We start from the raw sequence: 18,087 nt of genomic DNA, 5'->3' as shown, positions 1-18,087 counted from the left end.
ATTATAATGATGTAATGATTTTTGTTTTGTTCCATAAAGAGGGTTTTGGCAACAACTTGCCCAGTGAACACATCCTAGCATTAAGTCTACACCCACTTTTTTTTTTCCTCCTGACAGAAACTGGGGGAAGGAAAAAAAAAAAAAACCCAAAACCAAACCTTGTAACTGGGAGTAGTTCTGCTGGAGGACACAACCACTACCTGATCTGCAAGCACCTTTATTGAATTCATCATCATTCAGGTAACCTGTCTGCTGCCTAAGAAACAAACCCCAGCAGAGTTGTGTAAGGTTATTTCACCCAGGTGACTGTGTCACCTCAGACTCAGGCAGTCTGTGACTGCTGGCAGAGCACTCGCCTCAGTAACTTGGTACCTTTCAAGCATGAAGCGTCCAATTCTGACAAAGTAACCAAAGTAAATGAACTTGTACTAGAGAAAAAAACCTATGGAAAGATCAAAAGTGGATATCACAATGTATTGGTTTCAGTCATGGAGTAATTTGTAATAACAAGTTAAACTAAGACAATTCAATGCCATTACCAGGTACTGATCAGTGCTACAAAGCGTAAGCAGAAGAAGGTAGAAACTAAGGCTGACTGGGTTTATTTTCAGTTGCAGTTTATGCAACTGTAGTTCCATAAACAGTCTCTCTGATTTCAGGAGAACTATCCAAATCAATCATGCACGCAGGGCCTTAGCATTGTTTCTGGTTAAAGAAGCTTCACACGTCGTGTCACAAATCTCACCTTTGAAGAAATAATGTATTTTAGGGCAGGCACAAAAGACCTCGACTGCAGAGCTCCAAACAGGAGGTTTACATTGAATTAAAGGTGGAAGTGGTTTGGGCCCTTCCAGAAGCACCATCTGTTTCTACGGCTGGTCATTGTTTAGATTATTTATGACTGAATTTTTATATTTATCTGGTTAACTTTTGGATATCCTCCCAAAATAACTATTAACTCTGAGTTGTCAGGGTAATATATTAAGATGCAGGGGTTTAATGTTATTATTTTGTGGAAAGAACCACAAGCCTTTTTATGTAATATATCAATACCTACAAAACCAGGAAATAGCTATACTATTGCAAGGCAAAGGGAACTGCAGCATCACATATTTGTTGTTCACACCATGACCTATGCTAATTGAAATTTCTTCATGAGAAAAACAGAAAAGCAAAGGACAGCTTTTTTTTTTTTTAGGTTTCCCCTCCCCCACAGTACTTAGCACAGTATCTATCTTCATCTTACAGCTCAACAGAGAGAGAGGAGTAGATGGGATGAAGCTCCTCCAAAAATAATATTGTTATTAAAATCATAAGCAGGAAAACTCTCCAAACCAAATGACAGTGTAGAAAGCCAACATTGTTTTATTGCAGCGCTGGGTGCATGGGGGATCTTTCCTCCTAACATGCGCACCAAGCTACCCGAAGGTACACATTACATACAGTAGAGTACTTGTGTATTCATAGAACATTACATATTTGTTTCCATTCACGAACAGGATTGGTTACAAGTTTCTCATTTCTAATGCAAATCAGCGCACATCCTCAGGTAGCACTGCTGAAGTTCTTTACCACCTACCCATGCTCCCCAAGCAGGGGTCTGCCCTCTTTCCAGGGTGCTATTTGCGTTGGAGGTCATGATCTCCCATTGCAATTACCTTTCTCCTACTTTCAACTAATTTTCTGAGGGTTGCAACAGCTTATAGCTTGTCTCCTCTTGCAGCCAGAACTTTTTCACTTGGAGACTTCCTGCTGCGTAATTTACATAACTCTGTTCTTATCATTACCTGTTCTTTGTTTCCAAAGACTGGACTCCCTTGACTATAAGTCCTTTCATTCATCAATTTTGACGACTTGAGAGGGTGGGTCTGCTTGATCTAAACTTTGTGCAAGTTCTTGTTTAACTAAATCAGAGTTCAATAATTTGGGAGTTTAGGCAACAATAGAAAAGAAAAAGGAAATGGGTCTTGAAGATGCGTAACTTACATCAGTCTTAAAATGAACGAAAGGAGATGGAAAAGAGTCTTTTTCCGTATTAGCCTGTATGATCTCATCCTGCACTATTAGAGGTGCTGGGAGTCTTTCCATTTTCCTTGAGGGATCAGGTCCCACAATTAAAAAATATTGTGCTAAAATAAAAATGGACAGAACCCTGGTTGGTTTTGCAAACATTCATCAAGGATGGTTCAAATTTAGGTCAAAAATAAGCTAGTAGAAATTAGTATCTGTGGGAAAGGTTTTGTAAGACTGAGGTAGTTTTAGTCAGAGTATAATTACACTCTTCATGCTCACTAGGTTATGCATACCAATATATAGACTTCGGAATTAGAGAGCATGAACTTTCATGAATTTGTTTGTATTTAAAGGGTAGAACTTCAGTCAATTGAGAACATTTATAGAATTTATTCTTCAGAAAGGGTGAGCCCACAATCTCATGTAGTTTTTGGCTACTCTCCGTGTAGCAGGATAAAACAAACCCTGAGATTAAAACACCTTAACTGTTTCACTTTGGACTTTACGGCTTGTGTCCAGTCTTGGTTTAAAACTCATTTTACCATAGTCTGAATCCACACAGCACTCTACAAAATATACATTGATAAGGATATTAGCAACCATTTTTAAAACACCAACTTTTGAAAAATATATTGCCAAGGAAAGTTAGCAAAAAAAAAAATTCTTAGCAAAATAAGGATAAATTGAGGAAAAATTTTTAGTCTTCCTAATAATGTACTGCGTTCCCCTTCCCACCAGAGAAAATCTTCTTCAATTATGAAAATCTAAAAAAGACTTTCTTCCTGGTGATCTACCTGCATTCCCCCATCAATAAAAAATAAATCCAAGAGAGATACTGTAGTACAGTGCTACAATAAACAGTACTCCCAGGTATTTTAGGAGGAACTATATGTACCTGTTAGAACAAAAGAACATTAGGTGAGGATCTCAAAAAAATATGAATTCATGTCTCCCAGGTGATACTGCAGAAAGATCTGATTGTCTCATTTGCATGAAAAGGAGCCAAAATGCTGCATACTAGCTTTTTTGTTACTTACCCACATTCACTATGGCATAACCTTTTTAGCAGTCAGTGAAGGCAATCAACCACATTATCACAGGAGCATGCTGAAGTCAAACACAGCAGAGGCAGTGAACCAGACTGACTTACCCTATTACAGCTGGAAGCTTCCCAAAATGCACTCAGTATTGTACCCTGTAGTAATATAATCTTCCTTTCTATGATTCTAACCCTATAAAATTAATTTGTCATATTGGACACAAACTGAAATTTCCCTATTAATCTGAAACACTAGCAAAAATGAAATTAAATTATATCAATGTGTATAAATACTGGATAAGAACGAATAAAGAGGGAGCCAGGCTCTTTTCAGTCATGCTCACTGACAGAAGCAATAGGCACAGATTAAAAAACATGAAATCTGAGCATGAGAAAAACCTTCTTTACTCTGAGGGTGATCAAACACTGGCATAGGTTGCCCAGAGAGGGTGTGGAGTCTCCATCCTTGGAGATCCTCAAACCCCAGCTGGACGTGGTCATGGGCAACCTGCTCTAGGTGGCTGTACTTGAGCAGGTGGGCATGGACTAGATGATCTCCAGAGGTGTCTTCCAACCACAGCCATTCTGTGATTCTGTGAAAAGAGGAATTTATCCTATAGCTAGTCCATATAGTTCAGTTCCAGTGTAACACTGATGACGCCATATGAGGAAGTTGATCATATTGTAGTTCTTTAATCTAAATAAGATTCCATAATGGCTAAAGTGCATTTTTTGAACCTTACTAATCTCAAACAGATAAGGTAAGGGGAAAAGACGGGGTTTTATGGAACCTTTGTCCTTCTGGCTAATCAGCTTCAAATAATGCACTTAACCTATTGTGGAATCTTGAAAGACATATTTTTGTTCAAAATGTCTTGCTGATTTGATAAAGAAGCATAAAATTGTTTTACAAAATTTCTTATGGAGCTTGCATGTGTTTTGAAGTCTTCTATAAAACGAATACGAAACGATTAGTTTTTACATAACTTAATCTTATACTACCGCCTAGTGGCTAAGATCTAAATGAGCTGCTGTATAGCTTGACTACATTTTATATGTGGATACAGATATATAATAGTTCTGTATGTTATAAAATTATTTTCATTCATTTTTTAAAACCATATTATGTATATTATATGTCACGCAGTAACAGTGTTGCCAAATACAGTGAAGACCAGAGAAATTTCCATGTTCAAGGACACTAACATTCATGTTGAGCATTACTATTTATTGAATGCAGTCTTACTGCCAACAGGATCTCCAATATAGTTACGGTTTGAGATAGAATTACTTTAAAAATGAGCGGTAGTGAAGGACTTCAGCCATCATGTTTGAGTTATCTATCAGGTAGCATTGTTAGAAAGAAACATTCTTGGAGCAGATTGTGTTATAAATGTCCAGTGAGGATTTTTTTGCATCTTCCTACAAAGCTCTTGTGACTCAAACATCATAGAATCATAGAATACTTTAGGTTGTAAAAGACCTTTAAGACAATTGAGTCCAACCGTTAACCTAGCACTGCCAAGTCCACCAACAAACCATGTCCCTAAGCACCACAGATACCGGGATGGTGATCCAACCACCTCCCTGGGCAGCCTGTTCCAGTGCTTCACCATCCTTTCCATGAAGAAATTTTCCCTAAGATGCAGTCTAAACCTCCCCTGGCACAATTTGAGGCTGTTTCTTCTTGTCCTATCGCTTGTTATGTGGGAGACCAACACTCACCTCACTACAGCCTCCTTTCAGGTTGCTACAGAGAGCAGTAAGGTCTCCCCTCAGCCGCCTTTTCTCCAGGCTAAACAACTGCAGTTCCCTCAGCCGTTCCTCATGAGACTTGTCCTCTAGACCCAGCTTTGTTGCCTGTCTTTGGACACACTCCAGCACCTCTTTGGACACTGCCTTGTGCAGTGAGGGGCCCAAAACTGAACACAGGATTCAAGGTGCGGCCTCACCAGTGCAGAGCCCAGGGGGACAATCACTGCTGGCCATGCTGTTTTGGATACAAGCCAGGATGCTGTTGGCCTCCTTGGCCACCTGGGCACACGGCTGGCTCATGTTCAGCCGGCTGTCAGCCAGCACCCCCAGGGCCTTTTCCCCCAGGCAGCTTTCCAGCCGCTCTGCCCCAAGCCTGTAGCGCTGTGTGGGGTTGTTGTGACCCAAGTGCAGGACCTGGCACTTCTCCTGGTTGAACCTCATACAGTTGGCCTCGGCCCATGGGTCCAGCCTGACCAGATCCCTCTGCAGAGCCTTCCTGCCATCCAGCAGATCAACACCCCCCTCCAATTTGGTGTTGTCTGCAAACTTAGTGAGGATGCAGTCAAACAGAACTGGCCCTGGGAACACCACTTGTGACTGGCTACCAACTAGTTTTAATTCGGTTCACCACCACTTTTTGGGCTCGGCCATCCAGCCAGTTTTTTACCCAGCAAAGACTACACCCATCTAAGCCATGAGCAGCCAGTTTCTCCAGGAGAACTCTGTGGTGATTAGAGTTTATCGTGCTGGGCGTAACGGATCCAGATACAGTAAGCCCTCACACATCTATTTCCCATTCATTGTTGTAGTTCCTGCACCTGGCTAAGCTCACAACTACATGACTTTTAATTCTTGGCATTTTGTATCCCTGCCACCGCACTCAACTGTCAGCACTCTTTGTTATGCAGGAGTTATGGTAGCAAGGAGCAATGGATGCACACCTTGACTATGTCTAAATTTTATTTTTTTAAACTAACATATCTATATGTAGAGCTAGATATGGATAGAGAAATTTAGAGTTAATTGATTTAAGTCTCTTTCCTAGAGGCTTCTGTAGCTCAGGTCTTGCTGGAAGGAGATATTTTAGTGTGCAAAAAGTTAGGTGTGGAACAGGAAAAAAACCATGTCGTTTTGTCCACCAGGTGGCATTTCACCATGGGGCTTCTATGTTTAAAAAATCACCTGAAGCAACACGAACTTCAGGTTATGATCATATGGAGTGTCAAGTATTATTGAGCAAGGATCTGTCTGTTTCTGCAAATGTAATTTACCCAGATCTCTTCTGGGGTGGCGACTTTGATCTTAATGAAGGGAATGGGATTTCTGTCATTGTCTTAAAAGAAAAAACACCAATTAGGTAGAAGTGTTAGGGGAAAAAAAATCTATTTGCAGGGTGCAGGAAAGGCTGTTTTTCTTCTCTTTGATTTGATAGAAACACTATATAAGTGATGGTGAGTGATTTATATCTAATGCAACAAAGAAGGGAAATGGAAAAGGGGACAGTCACTGAGTGGCACAAACTCAGAATTTTGGACGATGAATAAGCCCAACAGGCAGTACAATTCATTCTGCAAGAGCTTCCTGCACTGTTGGAAAACATCCTAGTATAGAACTCATAAACCTTTTTTTTGATGCCGTTTTAGTCCAATACACACATTGTCTGCTGTTCCTTTTCCTCCATACCAGCTGGAAGTTAGGCTGCATACATTATTATAATGTAAAGGCATTTGTGCAGCGTAAATGAGGGAAAAAAATATCTCTGGTGGGGGCAGCAAAGTTTGAGTTTGGAAACCATCCTTGTAACAGTCATCTGTGCAAAACCCATAGTTTAATCTTGTTTAAAAATGTTGTATTCTATTCTTTGCAGTTTGCATGATTATGTATGAGTATGTTTAGGTAAATGTAGGAATGTAAGGTGCCGGTGATGTGCAATACACTGATGGAAGCTGAAACTCTTCTCTCAGTGGAACAGATCCACCTCATATGGCAGCAGCCAGTGCACCCCAGTACCCCCAACCGAGACACTCCTGGAAAGACAACTTCAAGCCTTACCTTCAGACCCTTTCAATCCTTTCCTCTCTTGGTAGCAGCTCTCTGACAGTAATGGCTTTCCCAGAAGCAACACGGTAAAATCACAGAGAAGATCTGCCAAGGCCTCGTGCTAGGACAGGTCTCTGACACTGTCTCAGCTGGTGATTAGGGAACATTGTATTGATGACATGGAAGTGGAGAAGAGCTTTCATTTCCTGACTAGCCAGTCCACAGTTTGGCCTTACATTTCTGTTCATTTCCATCACGTGTGATTTAGAACTTTGATACTTTGTTTTGTGCTTTGATACTCCATTTACCTTCCAGGCTTCTCAGAGGCTGCTGAAAGCATCTCTGTATACATTACTTCTTGTTAAAATAATGGAAGTTTCTGTCTCCTTAGTGCAATGTATGTATGTATGTATGTACAATTATTGAACACTTTCTGAACCCTGGCTAGTGGTGTTCTGCTGGAAAAGCAGGTTTTAATATCAACAGATTGTAAGTGAGCTGGAAAAAGGCTTCAAGTGGACTAGCAGTGATTGTTACAGCACCTACAAGAAAACAGTATCTAAGGTATCCAGTTCTCTTTCTTAGAAACAATAAAAGGCTTCCTCTTTTCAGCGCACAAAACTGGCATAAAAGCCTCATTTACTCTTACAAATTTTCTTCTGCTAAGGAGAACTGTTTTCAGGGCATTTGCTTGAATCGGCTTTTCTACAAAGTGCAATTGTGTGCTAATCTACACTATGCAGTAGGGATCTGCCAGACCCCTTACCAACACTGGAAGCAGATGCTGAACTGGACATAATAGGTCCAAATAGTTTACAGTTGTAGAAAAAAACAGTTCAAGTAATAAGTGATACCGAGACACATAACAGCTGTTGCTATTTCTGATTGGGAACATTTTGCTGGTGTTCTCGTGATGAGTTTTAGCTGAGTTGTTAAAAACAAATACTGAAATGAAAACTAACACGTGTGTCTTGCCTACAGAGGTAGGCTACTTCTCTTAAAATTTTCTCTATCTGCTATGCTTTAGATCCTCAGGATGTAGTTGTATTGTTCTAATTATCCAGCCATACTGAAAATGTTTAAGGACCTCTGCACAGATCTTCATTATACATCTTAGAAGAACACCTGATGTAAAACCTTTCTGCAAAGGAACAATTTCTACTCTTCTCCTTGCTGTCATGTCCACCTCCCTTCATATCTCCCACCCTGCTAGTTCCACCCTACTTCTACCTCTTCCTCAACCCAGAATTAATATTGGAATGCTTCATAGAAAGGATTAAAGGGGGAAATGTCTTACCTTTACCAAATTCAGTCCAAAAAGTACTACAGGAACGGTACTCTCAAATTAAGAATAAGCCTATACTTTATCATTGTTGCCATGGTGATCAAAACTAGGGCAGTAACCTTTTTTTTTTTTTCATTTTTCAGCCTGTGCTGTTGATATGCTAAAGAACTTGGTCCCTGGACAGCAGTCTGATTAACTGCAGAACACACAAAAAAAATCGCTGAGCCATAAAAAAGAAAAGATATTAAATGTTTGAGTGTTTTATGATTGTATCTTCAAAGAGGAAAGAAAAACAGGGGAAGGATAAGAATGTACTACTGAGTAAGGAGGGGTAGGTGACAAAGGAGAGTAGGGATGAGGCTAAGACATGGACATACAGAAACATTTTAAGTTAACGAGAAGCAGGCAGTCCTCTTAATGTTTTGGGACTCCTCCTTATGTCACCCAGGCCCAGACTTTTGACTGAAGATCTCAGAGGAACAATACTAAGGAGTCATAGACCAGTTTCCTTGCTACATTGTTCCAGGCACATATAGTTCCTTCCAGACCTCACTTGGAAAGGAAAGATACCAGTGAACACTTGGTTCCACCTTCAGTCATGGAGCTGCAAATGACAATGTATTTTTTCACATTCTCCATGCCAAGGTAAGGACTAAATGCAAAGTTTAAGCTTGCACACATTTTTTTACAAGACTAGAGATGTATCAATATTGTGCATTTATGAACTCGACACACCAGTAAATCTCATAATGTCTATATTTTTGGCTGCTTTGATCATTAAGAGTTTACTTATAGTGATATGCAGTATTTGATTGCTATTTTAAAGGATTCAGTGATGTTTCATAGAATCACACGTATATAGTAGACATTACTAAACAATTGCATAAAACAATGAAAACCACAGTGCAGTTTTTTAGCATGCAGCCTCCTGAGTTTATACTGTGGTTTGCAGAAGCGTCTCTGTATCATGCCAATCAGATAGGGAGGACAGGGAATTCTAATTGAAAAACTAAGGATCGTGTAACTTGATAAGAAATTCAAAATGAAAAAAAAAGAAGCAGGAAAGGCATTGAATTGAGCAAGTAACTTGAATTTAAATGGGGTTTAGTTTAATTTCACAGCATTTGCCTTGCCTTTCCAAATGTAAAGATCAGAAACTTTATTAGATTACATATTTAGGAGCATGTAAGAAATAACAATTGCTTACAATTTCTGACATTTTCTCCTCACAAATATACTTCCAAAATAAAGGAATTTTTGTTTCGCATGGTCAGGCTTTGCTGCTTTGGAGCAACACAAGTTCTCATTATTTTTTTGCTTAGCCATATCCTCACTTATACAGCGGTGAAACTGAAGGGGAATTTCTATAGTCAGTGAATTGAGGATCCATATGTAGTATGGCAGGTAAAGTAGCACTTTTCAAATGATCAGTTGCAGTGTCAAAGGCGCTGTAAAGTCACTTTAGACTTGTGTGTCATCTGTAGCTTTTAGTATCAGTTAGTTCTCCTCTCCAACAAACATGAACCAGACTTTTCCTTCAAGCCTCAAAATATTGTGCTGTTGCTTACTATTCCTCTGATTGCTGTTGCTGTCACCACATTGAGCATGAGCAGCCCATTTCTTCCTGGCAGCTGGCTTTCAGGTCACACTGGAACCATGCTTACAAGGAAAGGCTACAGAGTGCTAAATGTGTCCAAGAAGGTCATCACATAGTTTAAATAAAATTTGGATTAACAACAGGCATGGGTTCAACAGCTTGCCTCCTTCTTGACTCGGTCTTAATTTACTGAGCATCACTCTCTTAAAATCGTTGCCCTGAGTTTATCTAAATTTAATGGCTATTTTAGTATCTGTTAGATTAGCAAAGCTGGTCTGATGGGCTGGTGTCCATGGGATTGGACTGGAATAAGCTGTCCTACTATGAACGTTCCAGGATAGCTGTCCAGAGTGGAAACCCCATCAGAAATAAATAAATAAAAAATAATAGCTTTATTCCAGTACTATTATGTTTTGATGTTTCTTTAAAGACCTATGTAGTTTTAGTAATTAAGAAGGGAGGAATGAGGACACAAACAAGAACATGAAACTTAGCTTTTAGAAACGTTTTTCTGTAACTTTCTTTTTCACTGTTTTTCCCCTTGGAATTAGTCATTTTCTTTCTTTAACAAGCAAAACATACGTGCAGCATTGGAACAGACTTACATTTCTTTAGTGGTGATAAATTTGCTCCATTCTGTTTGGATGTTTCCCCTGAATGTGAAGTACAAAAATAATCTGAAAAGGCAAAAGATCCTAGCGTATTTTAAAAGCTAAAAGGCTTCATTTAGTTTTTTTATGAACTATACCAGCTCTCCACAATTAGACGATAAGTCATCTAGACATGGCAAGTCTTTTCATTGTGTCTAAATACAATCTCCACTGAAGCTGAATCACAATCCCTGAGTGGCTTTACAGACTTAATAGCTGTTTTCCTAATGTAGTTCATAATAATCTTTTGTACTAACTCTCCAACACTGATCTGGAAGGAAAAACAAAGTTACAAAAAAACAATACTCATTCCAAAGCAGAACTCATTCAGCATTCACAGTATCTTAATAGATAATATTCAAGCCAATTTGTTCAGGACATGAGGACATGGCTTGATAGCCATGAAAAACTCAATTATTTGTGATTTGTTTGAAGGGGTTTCTTTCCTATTTCTGAGTTTATCCTTTCCCACTTACTATGTTTGTCTTTTCTTGCCCCAAGGAGAAATTATAGTAGCAATAGCAGCTTCTTTGCATTCCTTTAATTAAATTCTGAAAGGCGCCAGATGCTTCCATTAGCAATCTCCCTTTCTCTTACTAAAGCACAGAGAATTTAATCATATAGTAGACTTTATTTTACTCTGAACCCAGGCTAGGGCAGTATTAATTAAGTCTTGCCATTTAGTTAAAAATACAGCTTGTCGTCACAACAGGTCTCTGCTGCATTGCTTGGTATTGTTTATTCAATCCAGTAGAGAATTCAGAGATTTTAGCATGCTCTGTAGTTTAAATTATTAGAGACTCGATCTGTAATTGTTTCTTCTTGTCCAAGAACTAAGTGTTTTAATTTAGCCCTTTGGAAGTGCCTCATTCAGTCATACTGAAATGTAGATAGCTAGGGCTTGAAGAAACAGCAGGAATATTTCAAAGGATGGTGGTTCATATTACCTTTAACCAGATTCAAATAGTATTTAGGTGCCCAAAGGTACAAGAAGGGGTTCCCCGGGATTTTCACGAACATCTCAGGCCTTCAGAAACTTTTAAAAATCTCAGTATAGCATTATCTGCATCCTTAGGTGTCTAAACATTCTTTGACCACGTTCTTAATTCTTGCATCCTTTTTCCAAGGATGCTGCAGTGTTAAGCAAGGCAAATTTTAGGCAGCTGTTTTGGCATGTACCCCAGAAACAGCCAATGAATTCACAGTCTTTACCTTTCATAAAGGAAATTTTATCCAAATAGTCAATGGTGCAGCTGGGATACAGGTCACTTCCCAGGTACATCCTCAGACTGAGAAGATGAGCGTTTTAACACTTTACGTTTTTCCTCCCCACGTCTGATTCCTCTGGGAAGGGAAGGCGGGTGCAGGAGCCAGAAGAGACCCCTGAAGAACTTTGACCAGGTCCCTACGAGAGGAACTTGGGCACTCAGCAAACAAGAGACCCCCAGCCAGGAAAACATCCTGCTCTACCTCCTGTCTTACAACAAGGCTGTCAGATATTCACAGATTTATTCATGGATGAGCTGCAGACCCAGAACTTTATTTAAAGGAAAGACTTAACAAACAATTTTTAATAACAAACACATTTGAGGAAAACTTGCTCTGCTTGGGGACAATTAGCAAAGAAGAAAGGTAAAGTTCATCAGATAAATTATCCATTATGAATTATTCACATGATTTTACAAAAACCCTTGAATTAGTGCCAGATAAAGATCTTAATTTATTACTCCCTTCCCTGAAGCACAAGAGTATGTGACAGCTTCAGATAACTAGGCTTTGTGGAAAAAAAGGAAAAAAAAAGTTTAAAGCATATCATTTAGGCCTCTCTGAGTCTAATAACTCATTTGGATGAACTTTATATAAATTAGTTACAGAAAATGAAGCTGAGGCCAAATACACTGAATTGACCAGCAAGCCCAGCACTGGCTCCTCAGGCCTAGCGCCAGCCCTGTGCACACACACAGGGCTCTCTCACAGGCCGCTTTTGTCAGGAAATAAAACACTGTCTCTACTGCAGGCAAAAAAGAGAAAAAAAAATCCAGCCAGGCTAAAAACAAAACATGAATTGTGTGGATTTTTTGTCAGTCTTTCTCCAAAAGTCTGCTCATCTGCCCACTCCAGGGTGCCAGGAGCCCTTCTCAATGAAGCACTTTGAGTAAGGCCATTCCTCTTCGTTTCATCCTGGCTACCTCATGCTTGCATAAATTCATTGCTGTATCTTTGAGAGTTATCAGGTTACCACAATCCTTTTTGCTTGTCTGGATGCTCAGGATTTTAATCAGGAGTTAATATAATCTTTCCTGGTTTTAACAAAAAGACCTTTGCTGCTGCCACATATCTAACATCCCCTTTGTTTGTTCTATAGTTAAGTTTTATATACTCAGAATCACTTAAAACCATAATTCATTAGTCCACATGAGATTTAACACATGCACACACACACATAAACCTCCCATACAAGACCCTACTGTTCTGGCCTGTCCTTACTTGCACTTGGACAAATGACAGCACAAGGCACAACATTAAGGAAAGCCTGAGTTTTATTTTAGCTTCACAAATTTTACGTTACGAATCCATAGTTGTTAAAGTGCCCATAGCCTAAATATCCTTGTCCTCAAAATGAAAAAATCAAAAAGAAAAAAAAAAATTTTTTTTCATGTAAACACAAAGAGATTCTTGATGGAGAAGAAGAAACATAAATGTTGGAGATGAGGTCACAGATCCGTGATGTAAAGTGTTCAGCACCACTGTCTTATTAAGGAGTTTCCATCTCTCTTCTCTTTCTCGTGGCTCAAGCCATTTGTTTCTGTTCCTATCGATCACAAACCCTTCATAGTAGCTGGCCAATATATTTATCTCCAGGCCCACAGCATGGACCTCTATGCAGCCTGCAGCAACAGCTGTGGGAGGGCAGTGGGCCACCAGGTGGGTGAGGAAGGGAGAGAGGCACGGAGGGACTTGTGAAACTGGTATGGCACACAAATGGGCTTGCATAGTAAAAGTGAAGCATCATATTAGTAGCCCATCAGACGTATTTCAACTTACAGATTAACTGAGAGGGCAATTTTACTGCTATTGAATACGGCAAAGAGGACTGCAAAAAGAAAAGGCTGTATTGCTATGGAGAACTGCTGGAAGCACAAGAGCTTTGTGAGTGGCAACAAGCAGCAAATTGAGCCCACACTTCCAGTGTCCTGCAGTATTAAATAAATAAATACACTGCTGTGAATTTGGACTGTTTTTACATTTTCAAAGCATTTTTTTTGCCTGCTTTGAGTTTATACTGCAGTAGAGTAAATGATTATAAAAGGCTCATGGCAAGAAAAAAAATCAAAACTCTCTTCTCAAATGGTAGCCAAGAAGAAAGGTCATAAATTAAGAAAGATTAGAGAGATTGAAGTAAGCAAAATTAAGGTTCTGCTTTGCAAACTTACTAATCATAACAGGGTTAGAGATAAATATTGATTATGCAAGCAGGCTGTGCAAAAAATCAGGCTTTCATCAAGGGTGATAAATTAACCTAACCTAATAAAAGAATGAAATAAAAAAGGGAAAATTTAGACTTCATAGCTGGGGAGAAGCCTTTGTCATTTTTTTTTTATATACTGTGAAATAATATCCAAGGGAAATGGCAGAATCCACTTGAGACATTAAAAAAAAAAATTAGACTGGCAAATGCATTAGAAAAGGTACTGCAGAAAACTACCCTCCAATGTGTGGGAGTGCTCCAGGTGACCTTTCGTAATAGAACTTCTCCATTACTGTTTTGTTTCTCTCTTTCTGAGCCTGTATATGTGAGCCCAGGTATATTTTACTTTGGCCCTTAAATGAGATTGCAGGATATGTATCAACTATTGGAGAATAGGGATTGCTAATGGGAGCTGATCTTCAATGTCCTTTTGTCATTATACATGGAAGAAAAAGGAACCAAATTAATTGTTTCATTTCATTTTTATTCAGTATACTCTAATATATTTTCATGTTTTGAATTCCAATTTCTCCCAGTTCACTTTGTATCCAGTGTTGGAAAAGCCATTTCTTGTATTTCTTAATATGCTTGAAGGATCTAAGGAAATTACAGAATTTAACAGCTTTACTTCAAAAACCCATCTAAGAGCTCCAGTGACCACCATAAGCTGCATGGTCATACTGGACAAATTGTCTTAGAGTTTAGAGAATTTACTTATATTAACATGTGGAATATAAAGTAGATGAAACCCATCAGAGAGTTTGCAATGTTCCATTCATCAGTAAATCCATTATACTGTATAAAACCACACTGACCTCTTCCCAGTTATGACAAAAGTTTCCATTACCAGAGGTTTAAAGAACCTCTTTTTTTTCCAAGCCTTCTAATATCTAGATGAACTCTGGAGTTTGGAAAGATAAGGGATTAAACTGTGCACTCAGCAATCTGAAGGAATCTCATATTGAAGCCAGTTACACCCGTTAGATGCATATAAAGTGGAAAAAAAACAGTTGTTGGTTTGTTTTTTTTTCTGAACTCCTTAGCCACATACTTCTTAGAGGAAGCCAGCTGAGTTGCCAATGACAGGAAATGGAAAGTAGCGAGCAGACGAGAGCTCAGCACATCCATTGTATCTTGTTCCTGTCCTTTCTGAGTCCCCACAAGGGTAAGTTTTGCGTAGAGAGTAACCGCAAAGGCCCAGTTTGGTCTGGAGCAGATGTAGGCACACAGTCATGCATCTGCTGAATCGGCTGGCATACGAGTCCGGATTTTAGGCTCATGGTAGATGTTCATGCCAGCTTTCTGCCAGCTGAGAGAGAGGACACACAGTACCTGCTCTGGCATAAGACCTGTAAACACAGTGCTAACCAATCAAAAATTTTTGACCTGTTTGAACCAGCAAGGTGCCCCTGTGTTACATGGCTATGGTCTTTTTAATCTGGAATTAAATGGCCTAAAACTGGTTTTATCATATTATAAAACCACTGCCTGCAGTCTGGCAGGCTTCATCTTTACCTTCATGCCCTGAGGGATGGGGAAGTCCTGAGGGCAGGAGCCGACATCCCTGGAGAGGGGGTCACTGCCCCAGCCATGACACCAGACTAAGGAGGCACTAGCAAATGTCAGGGACAAATGGGAGAAAAAAAGTGCAGGATGAAAGGGATATATTTGCCTGAGTGACAAGACCAATATAAGCACTCTGTATGACTTGGCCGCATGTGATGCCTGTGGTAGCATGCCTTCCCTCTGCTGCCTTTGATCCCACCGCTGACATACAGCCCTTACTATCCAACTTGGCAACTAGGCTCGGGAAGTCTTTGAACCTCAAATGACTGGAAGCGAAAAGAATACTCTCAAGAAGTGTTGCTTCTCCTGAGTGTTGCTCAAGAAGTCCTTTCAAGAAGGAAAGCATCTACTACTCTTTTCCGCAGCACCTACTGTTGGCTACAGTTAGACAGCAGATACCCATCTAGAGGGAATTTTAGACTCACTCACTGCAGCGGTTTCTGTTTTGTGGTCTGGAGTGGTGTTTCAGAAAAGCCAGTGCGTTCAACCTGTCCTAGTTCTGAGCAAAGCTGTAGCAGTCAGCCTTCCTCATGCCGCAAGCACCTGTTTTTCCAGAAAACCCTTTACTTACAGATTTTTATCATAAGGTTCTGACTCCGCTTAGTGACCCCCAAATGGCAGTCATGCACGAGGACCTCTCTTTACCTCTTGGGAGATATTTTTTCTGTAATGTATTACAAGTCAACCACAAGTTGTCCCATGCAAAACAATTATTTTGCAGAATCTGCCCTCTAACTTGTATCTCTGCAGTTTCTTTTGGCACATGTTTTTTTTGCCTACCATTAAGTCATCCTGGCATTTTCTGAGATTACTGGGAGAGGGCACCATCAGCAGAAGGTCAGCCATATCCAGAGGGCTTGGGGTTGGGAAACTTGTCTCGGACAGTGATCTCGAAAGGCAAGTTGCTAAGTTGTGGGGATCTCTTTTGGTGACATAGAACCTTCAGTTTATTCTTGTGATTAGATCCTTATGAAGGATCTACCACATGCCCGTGAATATCTGGAAAGAATCCCGATTTCAGTAAAACACATGAAAGTCAAAACATCGATCACTCAGAGCAGTGGGGATCTCTTTTGGTGACATAGATCCTTCAGTTTATTCTTGTGATTAGATCCTTATGAAGGATCTACCACATGCCCATGAATATTTGGAAAGAATCCCAATTTCAGTAAAACAAACAGAAGTCAAAACATCGGTCACTCAGAGCAGTTTTGCAGCAGCTCAGCTACATTCACAGACACAGGCACCAGCGCTCAGAGCACATGAAACCTAGGAAAGCTGGTTATAAGAGCTAAAGACTGTGATGTGATTGTGGCATTGCCTTTACTGTGAGCGTTTGCTATGAAGGGGAACAATTTGCTCTGAGGTGACTGAAGCTGCACAGGCTGTAATGGTGACTGCATCCTAAGAAATCTCAGTGAGGGCTTCTGAGTCCCTGTTCTTCCCCTGGAACTGGGACTATTGCTCCCTGAGGTGCTTCCCCACATGGGGAACACCAGGGAGCCAGAAGCAGTTCCTGTGCATTGAGCATCTGGCTGTTCAGGGTGTGAAGAAGCAGTGAAAGGCTGACAGCTGCAGCAGGGAGGCATGCAGCTTTTTTTGAAATACCATGAGCTTTCCTTCACTGCAGAAGCTATGCAAGAACCTTCCTTTACGGGGAGATTGACATCAGACCTGTAGGACTGCAGATAGGTGAGGGGGAAACCATAGCACCGAGCCAGCCAGCACACGTTACTGGACTGGCACAACGATCGCTGCTCCCGGAGAGGCAGCGGGGATCAGAGCCTGTGCTGTAAAAAATGGAGAACGGTGGCCTCAGCATCAACAACTTCTAAAAAAGATTTCTAATACATGTTTTTGTGATCCACAAACCAGCAAAGGTTTATGGATCTAAGTGTACCAAAAAGCTCACTGAAAGGAACACCTAATCAATGCTTTATTCAAGATCTTTTTCCCAGGGAGAGTTTACTGAATGTCAGTACTGTATGTGACACCTCCTTTCTTCACAAATCACGTGAGGAGCAGAGAACCTCAGGGATGTTTTACAGAGCTGCTACTGAGCAGTCACATCCTGCACAGAAATATATCACCAGGGCCTTTGGTGGTGAGGTTCATAGGGTTTTTCCTGGTGTCCAGTATTTCCCTATGCCAGCAGGACTGCAATGGTTTACGGGCACTCTTTCAACAGCTTGATACTCCTCCAAGAAACACTGCTAACAAATGTGTCATGGACCAGAAATCTAGTCTTAGTCAAGTCATCAGAGCAAACTGCTTTTGGGCACCCTGCACCTCGGGGAGCAGCAGGCCCCAGCTGCTCCATCAGGTGGAGGAGCCGCAGCCCAGCACAGCAAGGCGGGCAGAGCAGTGGCCCCTTTGACAAGTGCCCCGTCCCTGCTGGCCCTCAGCCCCTGCAGCCAAACCCAGGGGCCTGACGCTGTGGCTTGTTCCACATTTTTAAATACTCGCTCGCAGGCTGGAGGTGTGACTGTACCACAATACACTGTTTCTTTGTGATGGTTTTAGGTTTGCTACAGCTATTGCTGTTCGTTGCCAAACACTGTCAGGAAAAAGCATAAAGCAGGTGGAATTCCCTTCAGATAACGGTGGTTCCCACACCCGACCACCAGAAAGCCGTCGCAGATTCACCTGCATGTCTGATTTCCACAAAACCCT

Source organism: Falco peregrinus, chromosome 2, assembly GCF_023634155.1.
Source record: "Falco peregrinus isolate bFalPer1 chromosome 2, bFalPer1.pri, whole genome shotgun sequence".
Taxonomy (NCBI): domain Eukaryota; kingdom Metazoa; phylum Chordata; class Aves; order Falconiformes; family Falconidae; genus Falco; species Falco peregrinus.
Note: the sequence above shows the minus strand (reverse complement) of the source record.